Genomic DNA, 20,981 nt, shown 5'->3' with positions numbered 1-20,981 from the left:
GGAAAAAAAGACTGCCTCTCTAGTCCTCCAGCCTCAAAGCGGGTATTGGAGGAGGAGGAGGAAATATCAGAAACACATTGGGACAGCGCTTGCTGCCCCGGGAGTCACTGTGGCCAGAGCTCAAGCAGGGGAATGAGTGAGGGAAACCGCCTAAGGTCATCACTGTCCTCTCACCTCAGAACGGTCCCCACCTGGCCGGGCTGCAATGTGGCTGCCCCACTTTGGTGACCATTACAAATCCAACTGGCCACTCTCTGCCTGAGCAAACCGCCCGTGGGGCTGCGCCTGCTCACAGGCGGAGGTGACATCTTCCTCCGAGTGGGTGAGTGCACCTGAGTGGTGGCACTGGTGGGGGAGGGAGGGGCTGCTTCCACTGCCTCCTGACAATGAGTCCAATCAGCTAAAATTGAGAATCTGGCCTCATCCATCCCTTAGAGGGATCGCAGGAGTGAGTGTAGCTCTCAGACAACCTTTCCGGGTGGGAAGTGGTACCTCTGTGTGTTTCTTTTTGTCTTTGTCATTTGGTACCCAGAAGGATAACTTACTTTTTGTAAGAGATGCTACGACTACAAACTAATGAGAACACTTCCACAAAGCACACGCAAATGTGCCGTGGCACATTGGTCAAGAAATCCCCAACTTACCAGAAGTTCCACTCGGAGAAGAACAAATGGTGGCTGTGTCTTAGACCCGCTCACGACGGCCCACCATTGTATCTGAACTAGTATGTTAACCACACTTAAGATTTAAATCATAGCCCAGAATGGAAAAACTAACTCCAGAGTTCGGCCTTGGGACATGCCTTTGCTCCCTAAGCAGCACGGGCAGCAGTAACTGAGGCTCTGTAACCTTTAAACCCTGGGTGAGGGCCTAAAACAAGAGGACTGGAGCTGGGGGAGGGGGCTTCAAAGCATTTCAGGTGGTCGGGCAGGAGGCAGGGTCTGAGGAGAAATGAACCCAGGCAGAGGTGAGAAATGAGGCTGGAGTTTCAAAGGAATTCTGAATGGGTACTGCCTTACAGGAGAGAAGGGCTAATTCCGGAAGACCGCTCTAGCTCTCTCTCTTCCAGCTAGAGAGAGAAGAGGGAGCCTGGGACAGTTCCCTGACTTACCAGGGGCAAATGCTCCTTAGAATGGTCTCCCTGCTTGGCACCTGAAGCCGGGGATGTGCTTCCCATCTACCTCACTGGGCCCACTGGGCCTCAACCCTGGGCCGAGGACGGAGACTGCAGGACCCTGTTATTAAGTGGCCATGGTCTGGGCAGGTGCCTTGGCTAGCTGGTCAGACATGTGGAAGAGGACTCATTCGTCAGAAGTTAGGTGGAGAAGACTGGAAAGCTTCTCAGTGAGACTATGTATATGTCATCTTCTGCTTGTAGGCCTCGGTGTCCCCTAAAGCCAAACACTGCTCATTTTCTGGTGGCAATGGCAGCTCTACTCAGGACGCCCTAGTTGTTCGAGCAGCTGACCTAGGGAGCAGAGAGGATGGTAAATGACAAGACATTATCCATTACAAGTGCCTTCTTAACAAGCACTTTTTCATAGTTAATCTTTTCATAGAAAGTCCTAGGAAGAGTCTGAGCTTTTTTTTTTTTTTTAAAGATTTATTTCTTTATTTGAGAGAGAGACAGCACGAGCAGGAGGGGCACAGGGAAAGAGAATCTCAAGCAGGCTCCACATTGAGCGCAGAGCCCAAGTCGGGGCTTGATCTCAGGACCCTGAGATCTCAACGTGAGCCGAAACCAAAAGTTGGACGCTCAACCAACTTAGCCACTGAGAGAGCCGGTGCCCCTGAGAGTCTGAGCTTTCTGACCTCTGACATGAACCTGGGGACAGGGGTCTTTTTTTTTTTTTTTTAAGATTTTATTTATTTGAGAGAGAGGATGAGAGGAGAGAGAGAGCACATGAGAGGGGGGAGGGTCAGAGGGAGAAGCAGACTCCCTGCTGAGCAGGGAGCCTGATGCGGGACTCGATCCCGGGACTCCAGGATCATGACCTGAGCTGAAGGCAGTTGCTCAACCAACTGAACCACCCAGGCGCCCGGGGACAGGGGTCTTTGGTACGGATTAGCTCAGTGCTGGTGGAAGCCCTCCAGAACTAGAACCACCAATTAACAGGTGGTGCTGGGGAAGAAGGGGGCCATTGCTGGGCATGGTTAAATGTACTATTACACAGATTACAGATAAGAGAATGCTGGTTACTTTGACAGAGACAAGCAGCCAAGTCTCTAGCTCATCACCTCCGAATTCACCTAGAGAGGGCAGGGAAGAAAGGGTGCCTACAGAGGCAAACAGATCCTCCCCAATACATCCCAAAGGGCAGCTCTGATTACCAATAGGCATGGTGGCTTAAATAAAGATCTGAAGACTGAGAGAAAAAAACCCACCCAGGATACCTCTGATCAGAGGAATCTAGCTGGGTAGCAGGAGGCCACTGCTACCCATTCTGCTGTTCTATCTAGTCCAAGCAACCACCACAAAGACCCCACAGGCAAAGAAGGGTTCCTACTGAGAGAAAACAAAAGGTATCAAGTCAGAATTTACCAAGTATCAAACCCCGTCCAAAATACTTAGAACAATGCCTGGAACATACTAAATGCTCATGACATGCTGGCTATTATTACTCTAATTCCATATGCTTTCCCAGCTTATTCTGTAGGTTACCAGAAAAAGATAAGATTTTTGGCTTTAACTTCTTTACCTAATGCTCACCACAAATGCTCCACAAATGTTCTCTATCTCCAAAAAGAGATGGATCTTTTCGAACCGGCCCAGGAGAGCTCTCGAGATGAAGAGCAAGTTCTGCTCATCTGTTGGCAAGGCCTGGACTTGGACTTGGGTTTCTGGCAGAGCCAGCAAAGGCTCCAGCGGCTCAACTGTTTTATCCCTTCCATAAAAGGCCACTCTACTCTGCTCTGATAAAAGGCACATTAAACCTACACATCCCACCCTAGGAAAATTCAGAGTACACTGCACAGCTCCCGTGATATACAATGTCAGCAATATTGCTGATACTTTCTAGACATATGGACCTGGAAGCTTACAAATCAGCAGTCGCAATGGGACATGTGACTAGCACTTAGGAAACAGACATACACAACTCACACACAGTGTGGCTAGAGTCCCTGGCGTGTCCTGAAGAGGGCTGCCTCTTCAGTTGTGAGACAGGGAAGCCTGCGTGAGGGGAAGGGGGGAGGGTGGTGGTGGAAACTTAGCTGCACTCCCAGCTCCGGGGCGGCTCTGGCTCAGAGACTCAGCAGCCTTCCACGGCAGCCAGGCTCCCAGCACCAGCTGTCCTTCACACAACACAACAAGATCACTGTTTGGGAAGACGGGATTTTCGGTGTTGGGTTTTGTATCCATGAACTAGCATGCATCTGTCTCAGGGGCAGTTTCCTGAAACAGCTGCATGTCCTGGGCCCCGCAGCCAGGATTTGAGATACAGGAGAAAGAGAAAGGAGACACCAGAAGTAGGAATTCAGGAAAAGTAAAAGCAGGAAGGAATGAAACTGCCTTCTTCTCACCCCTGTCCCATGGGAGCTGACTCTCCCTACCTGGTCCCCACTAAGGAGTCACATACAACCCCACTTACAGCAGTCCCTGCTTATCCATGGGGGATATTCTCCAGCAACCCGCCCCGCCCCCCGCCTCCGTGGATGCCTGAAGCCACGGACGGTACCAAACCCTAAATACAGCTGACCCTCGAGCAACACGGGTTTGAACTGTGCGAGTCCACTTATACACAGATTTGTTTCCACACAGAACAGTACGGTAAATAAATGTATTTTCTCTTCCTTACGACTTTCTTAGCAACAATTCTTTTCTCCAGCTTATTTTAAGAATATAGTATGTAACGCACATAACATACAAAATATGGGTTAATCACCTGTTCAAACGATTGGCAAGGTGAACAGTAGGCTACAGGTAGTTAAGTTTGGGGGAGTCAAAAGTTATACGTGGATTTTCAACTGTGTGGGGGTTGGCACCTTGAACCCCTACGTTGTTGAAGGGTCAACTATATACTATATATTTTCCTATAGATACATACCAGTGATAAAGTTTAATTTACAAATTAGGCGCAGTAAGAGACTGACAACAAAACTACTAATAAAATGGAACAATTTTAATAGTATACTGTAATAAAAGTTATGTTAATGTGCTCTCTCAAAATATCTTCCCGTACTGTACTCCCCCCTTCTTGTCAGCATGTGAGTGACGTAGTGTTAGGCTACTCCTGACCTTCTGACAGTACATCAGAAAGAGGACCATCTGCTTGCTTCTGGCCTGCAGGGGCCCATGGGTAACTGAAGCTGCAGAAAGCGAAACTGGGTAAGGGGGATCCACGGTACCTTCCTTGGCCAACCCAGGCTTCCTCCTGGCGTCTCCACCTCTTTACCCTGACAACTCTGCCACGTCAAGTGACCGTGGTATCTAAAGCTGATGCTGGTTACCCCATGAAGAGATAACCAAGGTCATGTGAGCTGGCCTGACACGTTTCTGCTGCACTTGTTTATAGGCAAGAGGATTAAAACAACCTGTCAGGGGAGGGAAGGGGGCAAACCCTGTACACAGGGCAAGCACTGGCAACACGGCCCAGAGGCCTCCTGCCAAGAAATCTTTCGCTCAAATATAAAGCAGAGATCTCTCACCAAACGCCAAACCAGCTAACTATGCCAAATACACTTATGATCCAGTGACCTTGAGGCACTGCTCAATTCTTCCAATGTTCTTTGTATGAAAGGTTAATATTAGGGGTTTTTTTGGGGGGGGCAGGATAGACTTGAGGGACGGGCAACATAGTACCCCATGGAGAGCCCCAAACTTAATTCATACCCAAGCAAAGCCTTTCTGGCCCACCAAGAAATGTCTGAGGTGTAGGGTTTACACAAAAAGGGAGGTTCCGAGGGGGTCTTTGGATAAAGCAAGCACTCAGTTCTCAGATGCCTACAGGCCCAACCAGAAGTCAAACTATCCAAACAGAACTTCCTACAACCATTTCTTGCCTACTAAAAGTCAGAACTGGGAGGCAAATTAGGAACTCCAGGGCAGAGGGGCTCAGGCAGCAGAGAGTCTGGGGACCTGATGAGGATCAACCTCTCTAACCAGGGGGTCAACCTGACAATGTCTGCACCAGCCACAAGCACAGAAAGGAGAGGGGAGAGGCCAGCACCTGAGCCTGTGGCTCTAGGCAGCCTAAACTCTGGAGAGCAATGTGGCAGAGAAGCTGGCCCCTGGCTCTGCAAAATGAGACTCTCTCTCCCATGCTCCTCTGCAAAGCCATTTGTCACAGCCCCTAATTAACCAATCCTCCCCTCTCAGCAAGCTTGGGCTACTCTGGTCTGGTCTCTGCCTCAGGCACTTGAGCCTTAGCAGCAAGGTGTTTCCACTTGGGTGTTCCTTTGGCTGGCTGGAGAGGTGGGCAGAAGAGGGCTAAGGTGGGGCCCCCTGTCTGGCCATCCAGAGGGGAAAAGTGAAACACCTGCTGGCAACCTGCGCTCCGTCCCCCAATTTCCCCTTCTAGCAAAGGGGAGTAGCTACCACTTTCCTAACCCTTTACTCACAGTTTAGGCTGAGGCCAGGGAAGATACACCCCTACTATGAAAACGGAAGGTAGCCGTTTGGCTTAGGAACTAAGGAACCTGGCTTAGGGAAAAGAGGGGTATTGTGCTACAAGGGATTCCAAGAATAACCTCCCCAAACCATCCACCAAGCTCTTCTGAAGAGCAGGGGTGTTTAGAAGCGCTTTCCATTTCCCCATGCATCAGAGAAGAGGGTGGCCTTGGGCAGACACACACCTGGCTGGGTCACCATCTCCTCTAGGGAGCCATGGTCTCCCTAACACCAAGTGAGTCCACATCTGCCACAGAGAACCAGCCCGATACGGTTAATGTGCTCTGGAGTTCACATACTCACGCGCGCATTCATCTTCCTCCAGACAGCTGCTGTCATGCAGGGCACTGAGGCGGGCTGAGTCCCCGCTTGGAGCCTCTGAGCCGGTCACTCCAGTTTGCTTGGTAGTTTTGGGGGTGGGACGGGGGAGGAGGGGGAGGAGGGAGGGGGAGGAGGAGGAGGAGGAAGGGAGATTATGATTCTCTATTTTCAAGCCCCGCCCCTAAAACCAGGGAGGGAAGCAGCTGAGTTCCCTTGGTGGCGGGCGCACGCCATTCTCTGGGCACTACAGAGCCAACCAGCTGCGTAAGGAACTCTGGGGAACGGGCACATCAAACACACTGGGAAAAGGAGGGGAAACCAACACGGGTAGAAGTGAGCTGGTCTCCTGCCAAGAACTCTGAATGGTACTCCTATCAGAACTAGAACATAACAGGAGGTGGGCAGGTTTATGGTCCCTGGGGAAAGGCAGGAGGGGAAACAGTAAAAGCCAGGCCAGCATGGGAACAAAACTCACTCCCTTGCAGGAGAGGGGAGAGCCCAGCCATCTGCAGGGCAGTATCTATACGCGGTCAGAAGCGAAACACTGTCCCATGACGCCCTTCTGGGGCAGACAGTCCACGCTCTAACCTTAGGTCAATTCACACGCTTTGCCAGCTGTGCCCTGAACCCTGCAGTTTGGAGCGCGGTCATTTCTCCAACCTTGGAAGTTAAGGTCTGCCACTCGTGGCTGATGACAGGCCGGAAGGGGGACTCTCACTGGCTGGCTAGTGCAAGCTACTCTGTGACCAAGGGCAGAGCAGAAGCCACAGATGACGGCCCCTCCCAGGGGGAGGAGAGAGCTCCTCCTTTGCCAGAGCAGAGCCCAAGGCTGCCACAGAGAGGTGCTGTTTAGCGACAGAAAGGTCTGTCCGGAGTGTAGGGAGGGACAGCCACCAGGTACTTCCTCCTATTTCTCACCAAATGCTACCACTGGCCTCCACAGGCTGCCTTTGAAAAGCCAGCAAGAACCTCAGGCTGCAGCCAAGGCCTCTGAGTCCCCCCCACGAGAAGAGGGAAATCGGGCCTGCCGCCTGGGCCTGAAGCAGCTCCCCAGCGTCCCCAGCGTCCCCAGCGTCCTCAGCCAGCCTGCTCCAAAGCTAAAGCCAGAGTCGCCCCACCACGACTGTGGCCTCAGCTTCCTCTCCACCCAAACCAGCACGTAAAAAACCCGTCCAGTCCCTCACTCTACAACATGGGGTGGGGGGCACCAACAGTCATGTCAGCGGGGCCCTCGGCACTGGCAACAGGAAGTGACGGCTTCATAGTCAAAGTGCGCCTCCGACACGCACACCTCATTCATATCTATCTGTGCGCACAGGTACTGGTGTGAACACGTGTGTGTGTAAATGTCTACATGTGCATACATACGTACACACGTAAAATGGATTTTCAGTCCAGACCCACATGGCTTCTGGATTTTTCCTTCAGCTGCATAATGAGCTGGCTGGCTCCCTTTCCCTGCCTGCAGCTCCAGCCTGGCCCTTGTCCCTTCCTAGAGTCTCACTCTGGGCTCCAGCCAACTGTCTTCAAATGTAGAAGGTTCTCTCAGACCTCCAGGTCTTTGCTACAGCCTCCCACTGCCTGGAACACTTCCCCTCCATTATCCACGCCCATTCTTCTTCCCGATTAGCCTCTGCTCAGACATCGCTTCCGGGAAGCTTTCCCTGCTCCATCCCTCTGACTTCACAAGGTCCCTGACACACATCACTTCGAGCGAGCCTCTTATACAAGGACGTCGTCCCACTCCACAGCTCCTGGTGGCTGCCCTGTTCACCGTTACACAAGACTGAGAGCAGCCTGAGGGAAATTTCCAGGACTTAGGTCATCTCTGTGTCCTCAGTGTCTAGTACGGTACTCGGCACCCAGTACAGTAACAGGCGCTCCATAAATGCCTTCCTAATTCATGAGGGGAAGTCAGGGTCAGGGTCTTCCTGCTTTTCCCGGAGTCTCCTCACCTGATAGCTCTCAGCACAACTCTGCCCCATGTGAGCCCTCCAACCTGGGTCAGGGCTAGAATGCTTTCAATCCATTCCCCAAGGCCTCCTGACACCTCTATGGACGGAGTGTCTGGCAGGATTTCAGAACTCATCTCCAGTGTGTGGAGCTGGGGCCTGCTGCCCTTCCACTTGTCCTTTCCCAGCCTCCCTTCGGCCATAAGGTCTGCAGGCCAGCCCTCACGAAGTCCCTCCAAGCAGCAGGACTGCCTCTGAAGTGGAAGCAATGGGGGTATAGTGCCAAGGTCCCTGGGAGAGAGTGATTCTAGACCCGGTCCCATTCAAATAAGTTATATGACCTTGAGCAAGTCATTCACCCTCGTGGGCCCTGTGTTTCCCCACTTGGTTTTTTTTTTTTTTTTTTTTAAGATTTTATTTATTTATTTGAGAGAGAGAGAATGAGAAACAGAGAGCATGAGAAGGAGGAAGGTCAGAGGGAGAAGCAGACTCCCTGCCGAGCAGGGAGCCCGATGCGGGACTCGATCCCGGGACTCCAGGATCATGACCTGAGCTGAAGGCAGTCGCTTAACCAACTGAGCCACCCAGGCGCCCCTCCCCACTTGTTAAATGAAGGTCTGTCCTGTGTGGGTGTGAGGGTTTTCAGTGCCTCTGTGCTTATAGGCCTTCCAGCCCTGTCCCTGAGACGGTAGCAGGAAGTGGGCATGGTCTGCACATCCTAAAGACCACATCCTGACCTTGGTTTACTTTGGGTCAACCTGCCTAAAAGTCTGGTTCCATACGTAATATGCCTTGGACACCAGGCTCACACACTAGAAAATCTCCTCTGCCTATGGCTGAAAAAAGTAAAGTTAACTCAGGTGACTACCCCAGACTTAGAAACATTTCAACCCTGAGCTCAGGGTGCCCTAGGGAAGGCTCTTCTCCTTCCCTAGACTTCATTTACCCACAATTTATAAGCTCCTCGGCCCTCCCAGCCTCGCTGCCCACCATGAGTGTGGTTCCAAGGCACCAGGGAAAGGCACTGGGACACAGAGTCTATGTCCAGCGGGCCCTGGGGCTCTGCACACTGAGTGTGAGCCATGCTGCGGAGGTGCAGCCCCGGCAGAGTATGTGGCATACCTAGCACCTAGCCCCACCCGCAGCCGGATTCCCCAGCAGCCTGGCTCCTCCGAGAGCTCCTGCGTAGGGAGCTGCCCACCTGACTGCCCTGGGCAGGTGACCCACGAGGAGAGACTGGCTTGGCAGAGCCCCAAGCAGCAGTTTCAGTCTCCCTGCCCCGTGTGAGGGGGGTGGGGGGGTGGGTCCCAGCAGACCAGTCCAACAGGTCCTGTTGCCACCACCCTACACAGCTAGTGCCTTCTGCGCCAGTTCAAAAGCAAGAGAATCGAAAGTCAGGTGGAGCTTTCATACCCTGAGTCACAAAAACCAGGGAATTGAGAAGAAAGGAGAAAATGGTCATTCTCTCATTCTTGCCCTACCCACAATGGTCCTGGAAGACATGGTCTCTGATCTCATAGTTCTTGGGTCAATTCAGAAAAGCAACTGATCTCCCCCCGAGATGCTCAAAGAAAAATCTGGGTTCTCACCATCACCCGGCACTGAGGTGGTGTGAAATTAGTTCTTCCTGTGCCATGCTCCTGAGCTTTTCTCCCACTATAAATAACTCCAGCTTTCTGATACAGACCACATGATCTCTCTAACTCTGGACAAGATCCCCAACACTCAGTGTACCTCTGTTCACCCATCCAAAAGAGAGAAGGCTGAGGCCAACTAAACCAGGAGCAACAACGTAGCCAGAGATGCTGTGTGTCAGAGGCAAGAACAGAACTCAGCAAAACCAGGAGGGCTTGCTTTCTGGCTCTGGTCCCTACTTCAGGAAGCCAGATAGGACTTCCTCAGCTGTGTGTTCTCCCTGTATGGTTTCCTCTCTGGGTTCTTAACACAGCCCAGTAACAGCGTTAACCTTTCTCCTTGTCCTCTCATCCTGAAAAAGCTGTCTCTTTAGTCATTATTACACTTATTAAGACATAAATTAAGACTTGTATGTCTAAAAACTGGATAGAGAGGTGTCTGATTTACAAATCAATATGGACACACTCCCTTAAGGGTGGCTATAAGAATGCCTATTTTAGAATTTTTCTGACTTTTAATTTCACAAATAATTGAGAGATGACCATGCACAAAAGACTCTCAGGGAGGAAGGGATACAGAAAAAGATAAAAACAGCCCAGACTTCAAAAGAGCTGATTATCTAGTGGGAGAGAAATAAGCACAAATCACACAGTCCCATACAGGACCAAATCCAGGAACCAAAGTTAACAGTCCATCTACTCCCCCCAATTTACTAGAAGTCTATGGCTTTTGTTCTTTTTCAGAAGAACCATGGGCGAAGAGATCTGAAGATCGCAGGTCTCGCTTCTAGCTAGGACCACGAGTTCTGCCAGGATCTGTCTAAACCCTGGGGCTTCAGTGAATGGGGATGCCCACCCACTGAGTCAACCGTGGTGAGTCGTGGATGCTGGCATAAGAGGAAGCCAACCCAGGGAGACTCACTGAAGAGTCAATCATTTAGCCTTCCTGGTCTCCTCCCCATCTGGAGACTAGGGACAGGCCTAACAGACAAGCAAAGATGGTAAGGGAAGAGCTTAAACACAAAGTCAAAAAAGTTGCTCAGGACTCAGGTCATGGAAATGAAGTCAGAATAAACCCCTAGCAAGAGAACAAAAGAGGGTGCTCTTGGGGAAGTCTGCAAGGGATTCCTAAAGCTCTGCATCTAGAACCCCCATCACAGTGCTGTGAAGAGGGAGGCACATTTATATATTTTTCCTTTTATTTCTCAGTTGTTGGCTGTCAAGCCCGATCTCCCCCCTTAACTCCCACTCAATCAGTGCCAGAGCTCAGTCCACACTGATCCCGGTTTTTAAACAAGACCCTCACCTATCAGGCTACCAGCAGCGGCACAGCTCTTCTGGAAGGTAGTGGGGAGGAACAGATACTCACCCCTGAAAGTACCTGGGAAGAAATAAAATTCCCTAGACAAACAGAGAGGATTCTATGCCATTAAAAAAAAAAAAAAAAAAAAAAGTCAGAGGGCGCCTGGGTGGCTCAGATGGTTAAGCGTCTGCCTTCGGCTCAGGTCATGATCCCAAGGTCCTGGGATCGAGTCCCACATCGGGCTCCCTGCTCCTTGGGAGCCTGCTTCTCTCTCTCTCTCTCTCTCTGTCTCTCATGAATAAATAAATAAAATCTTAAAAAAAAAAAAGAAGTCAGTCATTTCAGGGCCTGGGGATAAAGATCAAGGCCCAAGTCCTCCTCCACTGTGGAGGAAAACAATTCTGAAGCCAGTTCTAACTCAAAAATGGGAAAAGCTGGTAAGAGGCTTGGTCCAAATCACCTCAAAAGCAAATCACTTCCTGAAATTAAAAAAAAGAAAGAAAGAAAGAAAGAAAAAAACAGGCGAGGGGGAATGGGAATTGGGTCTGTTTAAAACCTTTCCTGTACAGGAGATAGCAGATTAGCTACACAAGACCCTTCCGGAATGGTTTACCGTGAAGAATGTTCTAATGTGGGCATTCTGGAGGTGCAGCCAGGAGCTCAGCACCTACACACGTATTACTGAGAAAATCCTCACACCACAATCATGACTACGGTGTGCCGTCAGTGTCTGACATTTGTCACCGGGGTGGGTTAACAGTGCAGGTTTGGCAGCCTGCCCTGGCGGCTGTTTCACAAGCAGTTTCTGTGGTTTCACGAAAGGCAGGGTGTTTGCCTTTAAACACTATCTTAAAAATATATTTTAGAATAGAGTTCAACCATCCCAAGATAAGAGGGAATGAAGAGCAAACCAAATAAAGGAATCTGGTTCTACCAAACAGAGAGGGAGCACACACTGGGGCAGGGGAGGGAAAGACCTATTCACCACGTGCACCAGAATGGCAAGGAAAGCTGACGCCACCAAGCTAGAAAATAAGGACACAGAAATGGCACTAAAGACAGGAGATTAATCCCTACTCAGCTCTTCAGCTCTCCAAAATAAACTTACCTGGCTCAAATCTATTTGTTTATTTAAAAACAAAATGAAATAAAACCACCCCAACAGTTCCGCATCAATGCAAAGGACTGTCATCTAATCAATTAGCAGCCACACCTCTCTGCCAGTGTGATGTGGTAATTAAGGTAGAGATTTTTCTCCCTGGGAATACAAGTACAGAAGGGCCGAGCCCCTATGGGCCTAACCCATTATGACAGCCTTTTTATTAGCAAGAAAACACTGCCATGCACTCTCCAAGGAAGCGGTGGCCTGCAAAACTAAAGAACACCTGTGTGTGAACAGCGGCTACCTCCGCTAAGAGATAAAAATGTGCTGGAGGTGGGTGTGGGGAGGGGAGACCACTCCTAAGGAGGCCCACAGGCTGTGCTTCTCCAGGTAATTTATGTGGACCTTGGTTTCACCCCCGGAACAAAAAGATGGGTTCTACAGTAATTCAGAAATAGCACATAACCGTGATCTTGGAGAAGCGAAATCAGGTTTGAACACAAGTACAATTCTTCTAGCTGGACTCCCTCTTTCTCTGCAAGGGAAACAAGAGGGGCACAGGTGGGTAAATGAGGCTTGAATTAAGGGCAGCAGTTCACCACTTTACTCTAACTCCATGCTGGCATCTTAAAATAGCCTTACAATTTCAGAACTTTGCTAATAAAACTCAAAACGCCTAACAGGATAAAAGAAAAGGCACTATTGCCCAGGTGAGACCAGCAAGTAAATCAAACCATAAACTCCTAAACTCAGGTTAATTAAGATCCCATAGAGGGGCACAGAACAATGACTCTAAGACACAACCGCAGAGGTCTGGGAGAACCATAAGCAGAGCTATGGGGACTAATTTCAGGAGAGAGCAGGGAGCCAAAAGAAAGACCGAACAAAAGAAAACAGGAAGTAGCGGCACATAAAACAAGCAACGGGATAAAGAGGCGCAGCAGGACGGCCAGAGCTCAGCTCCCAGGACTGAACTGGCAAGTGCCAAATGCACACAGCGGCCTGGCACTACCAGCTACAGTGCTCCGCGCCCTTGGCAGTCAAGGCTAAAAGCAAGTGGCTCTGGGTCTTGGTGTAAGTGGCACATAGAGCGTTGTAAAGGGAGAACATTATTTTTGTGATAAAATGTACACAGTTAAGATCCACACACAAAAGCTTTTTTTTTCTTTTTGGGGGGGAATGGGGGTATAGGGGAGTGCCTACAAAAAGAGTTCTAGAATCCCAGCAATTCGTGGGTGCTACAGAGCAAGACAGTCAAATCTAGGAATCTAAGCTGTCCCATGCTATGAGGTATTTACTTGTTGGTTACCAATTTTAGGTCTCAGGACTCTAGCTTTTCTGAAACAGTCCCTGAAATTCCAGAAGATGAGAAGACATAGAGAGGACAATCAGAAGCCAGGATTAGATAATAAAGTTTAAAAAGAAGTTTCCCATGGCTCTTACATGGAGCAGTCAAGACCAGGGAGGTAAGCCCAGAGAGCTGCATCTTACCCTGGGGCCACAAAGGGAGAAGCAATCTGGGGCAGAGGAGGTCATGCACCACTTTGAAGGCACCCTGGGAGGCAGGTTTTACCCCACATTGACTAGGAGTGAACCCTAAGGGATCTCTCTACCTCCTACTGCGCGGACACAACTGAAGCAGAACCACAGTCGAGAAAGTTCTGTTGTTTTTTTTTTTAAAGATTTTATTTATTTGACAGAGAGATAGCAAGAGCAGGAACACAAGCAGGGGGAGTGGGAGAGGGAGAAGCAGGCTTCCTGCTGAGCAGGGAGCTTGACTCAGGGCTCCACGGCAGGACCCTGGGATCATGACCTGAGCTGAAGGCAGACGCTTAACGACCGAGCCACCCAGGCGCCCAAGAAAGTTCTGTTCTGACACCAACACACACCGGACCGCTCGGATTTGTAACCTTGAACAAGTTACTCAACATTTCTGGACCTCTTGTTTCCTCATCCGTAAAATAGTAAGACCTACCAACTCACACAGATTAAATGGGTTAATCAACGTAAGACAGCTAAACAAGTGTCTGGCACAAACTAAGTGTTCAATACATATTGGCTATTATGATGTCTACAGCTAAAGCCAGTAGCCTCAGCGCGAACTATGCCCTGTGAGTGAGAATGGGCAGGGGTGGTTGACCCTTCAGGTACTCAGTCCGTTCCCTTTTAGAGTTCCCCAGCCACTTGGAAAAATAATGTACTAGAGGGCCATCCAGGAGGCACCGTTACTGAGTCATCGCGTTAGCTAATAGAATGAACAAATCTCCTTTGAAAGCAAAAGTCTATCTTCCATACAGACCAGCGGCCGAAGAGAGAGAGAAAAGCACATCAAGTTCAATTCTGGAATTGAAATGAAAGCCACATGTGAATCTGAAAAGAAATAAGCTTTGTGTAAAAAGCAGAGGATTATGGGACTGCTGAGTGATGGGAAATGGAGCTATAATCCTGCAAGTCTATATGTAGACTCAAATTGATATAAGTTAAGCACTTGATTAAACACTGTTTTTTAATGACCCGATGAGAAGTGATTCTGAGCAAATGAGACGAATTTAAAAAGATTTGCTTCAAGCTGGTGCAAGTGACTATTAGAGGAGGCCCCAAGGTCTACCACTAGCTGCCCCAAGGGAAGTCTTCCAAAGTCAGAGAGGCCATGGAAACTGGAGGATAAGTACAAGCAAAAGAACAAGGCCCAGAATGCTAAGATACTATGTTACTGCTATTTTACCTGTCCCTTAAAGACTCATCAAGCACAGATAAAGTTTACACCCTGTCACACACCAAATCTGCTTACCTCTTACAGGAGAAAATAAAGTGTATCTCCATTAAGTGTGGGATTTGGCAGGCATGTTTCATTAAGAAACAGGGCCAACAGAGTTAAGCACAGAAGAAACAGGAACAAAGTGTGTGGGCTCTGCAGCCACCCAGGGAACAGACTATTGGGGTGTTCTGGCCGTAGTGAGCGACTGGAGCCTACCGGCCTTCAACTATTACAGACACCAAGGTTCTTCAAGGATAGAAGCTAAGCAAGCTTGGCAGTTTTCAAATTTGGAATTGACCAATAGCCAATGCGTAAGCTTAAAAAAAAAATCTGTGAAAATGAAATCCAAGTAAGCCAAATGATCTTTTTAATGGGAAAAGGAAAAAAAAGGCCAATGCTCCGTATTAGGAGGAGGAAAAGAGCCAACTTGTCAAAGTCCCTTGGGTCACTGAGAACCAGCTTCCTCAGCTAGAATGACTGCAAACCCAGGCAGCAAGTACCTTCCTGTAGCCCAGCCAGCACTCAGGGAATTGCACAACAAAGGCTCAGTATGAGGTCATATCAAGTAACCAACCGACTGAGGACAGGGATGATCAACCCCATGCTTGTCTATAAAAGATAGTCTCACACTTCTGTCTAGAAACCCTTTACACTCTCTTTACACTCTGAATTACTAAGGACCTCAAATAGCTTTTGTTTATGTGGGTTGTAACGACTATTACAATTAAAACTGAGAAGATACTAAACTATTAATTCATTTAAAATATTGCTAAGCCCATTACAACTACACGTCTTAATAATTACACTAACATCAACTAAATACTTACCATCAGAGTAAAACCCTCGTGAACATTTTTTTAAAAAATTTATGTATTTATTTGAGACCACACACGCACACGGCGGGGGGTGCGGAGGGAGGAGAGAATCTCAAGGAGACTCCCTGCTGAGTACGTGGGGCTCAATCTCATGAGATCACGAACCCGAGCCAAAACCAAGACTGAACTGACTGAGCCACCCAGGCAACTCCTGAGTTAACCTTTAAAATGGAATTAAAGCTACAACACGGATGAACCTTAAAAACATCATGCTAAGTGTAAGGAGTCAGACACAAAAAGACAAATACTGTATGATTCCACTTACATGAGGTCCCTAGAGTAGTCAAATTCATAGAAGGTAAAACAGAGGTTGCAAGAAGCTGGGGGAGGGGGAGATGAGAGTTCTTTTTTAATTGATATAGAATTTGTTTGAGATGACAAAAAATTTCTAGAAATAGTAGACGGTTATATAACATTGTGGATGTACTTAATGCCACTCAACTTAAAAATGATTAAAATGGTAAATTGTATGTGTATTTTACCACAATGAAAAAACGGAATTAGAGCATAAGGCCATGGGAAAATTTCAGGTTACCATATCTGGGGAACTTTCTATAAACTAACCAGTATTCTTCAAAATTGTCAATGTCATAAAAGACTTGGCAAGACTAAGAAATGGTCACAGATCTGAGGAGACTATGGAGATGTGACAATTAAATGCAATGTGGGAGTCTGGAGTGGGTCCTGGAACAGAAAAAGCACATCAGTGGAAAAACTGATGAAATCTGAACAAGTTCTGTACTGTGGTTAATAGTATTATACCAAGGTTAATTCTTAGTTTTGATACACGGTCTGTGGTTATATACGATGTTAACACAGGGGGAAGCTGAGTGAAGAATGTACAGGAACTCTTCGGGTTAGTTTTGCAACTTTTCTAAATTTAAGATTATCTCAAAAATTTTTTTAAAAATTAACTGTTTAAAAAAACCTCACAAGGCCAATGCTCTGTATTTAAAGGAGAAAATGAGCCAACTTTGGTCACAGTCCTTCAGGTCACTGAGAACCAGCTTCCTCAGCTAGAATGACAGCAAAGGCGGCAGGTGCCTTTTTGAGGCACAGCCAGGACTAAACAGGGGCTGGACATTGCAAAATGGCTTTTTATGAAATTACCAAGAAATCGACCAACCAAAGCCAGGGAGAATTAATCCAAGTTTTGTCTACATCTGTGATTCTTACACTTTTTGGTTTCAGAAATTCTCTGCAACTATTAAAAATAATGGAGTCCTCCCAAAAGCTTTTGTTTATATGGACGGTATCTATTAACATTTACTGTATTAGAAATGAGAAAAGACTTAAATATGTATCCATCCATTTAAAAGAACATAATAAACCCATTACATGTAAACATGAGTTACTTATTATTTTTTAAGGTTTATTAATTGATTTGAGAGAGCATGCACATGCAGAGGGGGAGCGGGAGAGACAGAATCTCAAGCAGACTCCACACTGAGCGCGGACCCCCATGTGGGGCTTGATCTCATGACCCCGAGATCATGACCTGAGCTGTAACCAAAAGTCAGATTCTTAACTGACTGAGCCACCCAGGTGCCCCATGAGTTACTTATTTTTAATGAAAACAAACAAAAAACCCCAAAAAACTGTATTTGCCAAACCACAATTTCACAAGTACCAAAGGAAGTCCACCCCATGAACTAATCTCATAATCCAATCAAAACACAAAATACCAAAAACTCAAAAAACCCCACACTAAAAAACTAAAGAAAAAAATGAGGAAAACTTGAAAGAATAAAGAGAAAGGGAAAACGGGAAAAATAAAAAAATTTAAGGAAAAAGAGGGAGGGTGAATAAACAAACAAGCCACCGATAAAACAACAATGAAAAACCTCAAGGGGCCAGTGCTGTATGTATTAGAAGGAAATAAGTTAGCTTGGGTCAAAGTCTCTGAGGCCCAGACAGGACTATATAGCAGCTGGAATTGTAAACAAGGGCTCCTTATGAAGTCATCACAAGTAACCAACCCAAGACAGACGATCAACTCAAGTTTTGTCTACAAACAAAGGTTCTTCTCATTTTTTGGTCTCCAGAACTCTCTACACTCTTAAATAAATTACCGAGGACTGCAGAAAGCTTTTGCTTATGGGGGTTATAGCTATCGCGACAGCTACCTTATTAGAAACTGAAACGGTAATTTAAAAAATATTTTTATTAATTCATTCAAAATAATAAGCCCACTACATGTTTATATGGAAAACCTAGATCTTTGTGTGAAAAAACTATTTTCTAAAACAAAATTAAATTCATGGCAAGAATTGCATTGTTTTACATTGTTGTACATCTCTTTAGTGTCTGGCTTCATGGACGAAAGCTGACTTCTGCTTCTGCATTCGATATGCTTCAATCTGTTGTTCTGGTTGTAAGATATAAAGAAAATCTCATTTCATATAGACCTGTAGTTGGAAAATGGAGTTTAATAGCCTTTCAGATACTGAGAATTTTTCTTCTTCACCACCAGACCAAAACTCCAAAGTAGTAGTTTTTAAAAGTTAGTTGCAATGTGCAATCTGAGATTTTATCAATGAATTTTTTTTGTGTACTTTAATGTTAAAATCCATTGGTCATCTTGCGCTTTTTGAGTGGCTCTTTTACCTACTAACAATCTGGGAAATGTTCCTTCGTTGAATTATACAGTATTTCCAAATACTGACATTTCATACAATATCAAAAAATCACATTCCATTAATTTTACAACTGGTCTCATCAAAAAAGTCTTTGACAAATATAAGTTTTCGAAAATTCTCATTTTCACCTGAAAGCTTGAATTTTATCACTGGCAATGGTGACAGACTCAATTTGTTCCATTTCGAGGAAATGTCCACTAAACACTCAAGTATGAATAACTACAGTTTATCCATCAGTTGTTCTTTCAAGTAAAAACGATGATCCATGCAGCTGGTTCAGCTCCCACACACTAGTGCATTTTCTCAAGACAGTCATTGTACTATGGTACCCAGCAGCAAGGCTCCATGGATCCTTGGCATTTCATCACTCAAAATATTAAAGAGACTTTTATTAGAGGGTTGAGATTTAATAAAAATTAATAATTTTTAGTGCTTCATCCAAGACATTCTTAAGTGAAAATGGCTTCTTCTTCTTTTTTTTAACTGCACACGCAGAGCGGGAAAGAAGTCCATGACTACCACCACTGGTACGAGTCTGGTGCCACTCACTGCCTTGATTCATGTTATGATGCCGGCAATATTCTCTGCCATTGCTTCTGCACCAGTCGTGCAAATGCATGAACCATGAGAGTCAAAGGAGTTATTCAACCCCTTGCATACTTATCACTACTTGTGTTCACTGCTGAGCATTCACATAAAAGAAAATTCTCTGAGGCGTAGCTGGTGCAGACACAGGTTGAGCCATGTCTGTAAATCTGCTCATTTGTAAGGCAAAAGCACGATTCTGCAAACAAGACAGGAACTCAGTCTTTGTATTTGTAGCTAGACCTTTAATTCGACGAGTCATGGTAACACATGAAGTGCCCCTGCCCTGGATTTTACTGACTTTTCATCCAGTGGGCATTCAGCAATGTCTGCTGCTCAAGACTTTATTAGTCTCTCGGCTATTGGGTGGGCTTTTCCAGCCAAAGCAATGTCAAAACTTATCTGGTAAGATTCAGTGACTTTTTCATTTCTAGGTTGGAAAGCTGGAGCAAATTCTGGCTCTTATTTAAGGAGCTCATGGTGTGTACACTTAAAATACTCAATTCCTTTTTCTTTAAGCTCTGAATGATTGGTCTTGACAGGATGTTGCAACTTAACTGGCACTATAATACTACACAGACGTGTTCTGTTGCATAAGATACGATAAAACAGCTTTCCTTATAATATTGACTCTTTCAGTAACTTTTCATTTCTTATTAACAGTTTTGCCTAGATTCTTCAGATTCCTCCCATTCACTTGTTGATGTGTCCGTTTCAGTAAACAGAGATTGCCAAGTCTTCTAATCTCCCTTTTTAAAGCCAACAATCCATCCTTAAATATAAGAGAAATATGATAAATTTTCCTGTTTTAGAATAAAGTGCTAAAATAAGTTGTAAGTGAAATTTTTAAAATTAGAAGCTTTCCCCAAAGCTTTTACAAGTAAGTTTTACAAGCTGTACTTACTTCTTGTTGTGTTTCCTCGAAGGTGCCAGAAAAATGCTGGGATTTCAAAATAATGATTTATCGGACAACAATGAGGTTTACAGGGATTACAGCAGGCACAACTGAAGACAGCTAGTAAGAGTACAGTAGAAGTACTGAGAACAAACCGAGTCCATCATTGCAAACTTCCATATTTATACCTTAAAGGACTACCTTAAACATTCCAGAAAACACAAGAATACAGAAGCACACATTTCATTAGTCAAGAGTGATGATGTCAGCACACATCATTCAGCCTCTGGAAAACTCCACTGTACATCGAGAGAACGAGAGTGAAAAAAGGCAAATAATGCATTAATGTTGTGATGAAACTCATTTTGATTTCATGTACCGTCGAACGGGTCTTAGGGAGCCCCAGGGTCCTCAAACCACACTTCGGGAGCTACATTCAGTATCGCATTACCAGAATTAACAAGCGCCTCCTCAGATCTCTCTCAAGACAGGGTCCAGCGTTGGAGCATTCCGGACAGGCCACAGGAAAACAGCCCAGAACTAGCTTAGACCCTGTCACCAGGGAAACTGGGATGCCGACCCTAGTAAGTTGTCAGATTGCCAAGCCTGGCTTTACTAAGGAAGGTGGCTCCAGAGACATAAAAAAAGAAAATGTTTTCTAAAGCAGCAAATCCTTAACTTTTTTTTTTTAAGATTTTATTTATTTATTTGAGAGAGAGAGAATGAGAGAGCACATGAGAGGGGGGAGGGTCAGAGGGAGAAGCAGGCTCCCCGCTGAGCAGGGAGCCCATGTGGGACTCGATCCCGGAACTCCAGGATCATGACCTGAGCTGAAGGCAGTCGCTTAACCAACTGAGCCACCCAGGCGCCCAGCAAATCCTTAACTTTATAGAAATCAGAGGAATAGGAGAAAGGACTGGGTGGTTCTGGGATTCTATACATGAAGGAGATCTCAGACTATCAGAATTCCTCTCCTGAGCCCTGCCACAAAAGAGGCATAAAACAGGTCAGGCAGAGTGGGATATGGAGATGAAAGCCCGAGATGGACAGTGATAATGAAGGAACAGAGTTCAAAGAAATCAAACAGAAAAAAAGGAAGTGACAGAAGTCAGCAGAGGGGTCAAAAGGAAGAGGAAAATACGGTGAAAGAAATATTCCCTGACGAGCTCTGAGGCGACACTGTTACCTTTCTCCTTGGCAGCAGTTGCAATGTGAAAAAAACGAAGCAACTTACTTGCTGTTCTGACCAGGCATTCAGGCTCTAGAAGCCCCAAAAGATGAAGATAAACAAGGAACCAACTGAGACCAA

General features: G+C 46.6%; 1 protein-coding gene and 1 long non-coding RNA gene across 8 annotated transcripts in view; both read right to left on the bottom strand.

Moving 5' to 3' along the window:
• Positions 1-20,981, bottom strand: part of MARK2 (microtubule affinity regulating kinase 2) — a 57,100-nt gene that overhangs the window by 27,306 nt on the left and 8,813 nt on the right. The gene's annotated exons all lie outside the window — the stretch shown is intronic.
• Positions 17,699-20,346, bottom strand: LOC118015982. The gene is made up of 2 exons (XR_004680734.1): positions 19,682-20,346; positions 17,699-19,549 (listed from the first exon to the last, which is right to left on the bottom strand). It is a non-coding gene; the product is annotated as an uncharacterized LOC118015982 (long non-coding RNA).

The sequence above is a fragment of the Mirounga leonina genome, unplaced genomic scaffold (assembly GCF_011800145.1).
Source record: "Mirounga leonina isolate KUSES-001 unplaced genomic scaffold, KU_Mleo_1.0 Mir_166, whole genome shotgun sequence".
NCBI lineage: Eukaryota > Metazoa > Chordata > Mammalia > Carnivora > Phocidae > Mirounga > Mirounga leonina.
The sequence above is the reverse complement of the archived record's forward strand: the minus strand, read 5'-3'. Positions and strand labels throughout refer to the sequence as shown.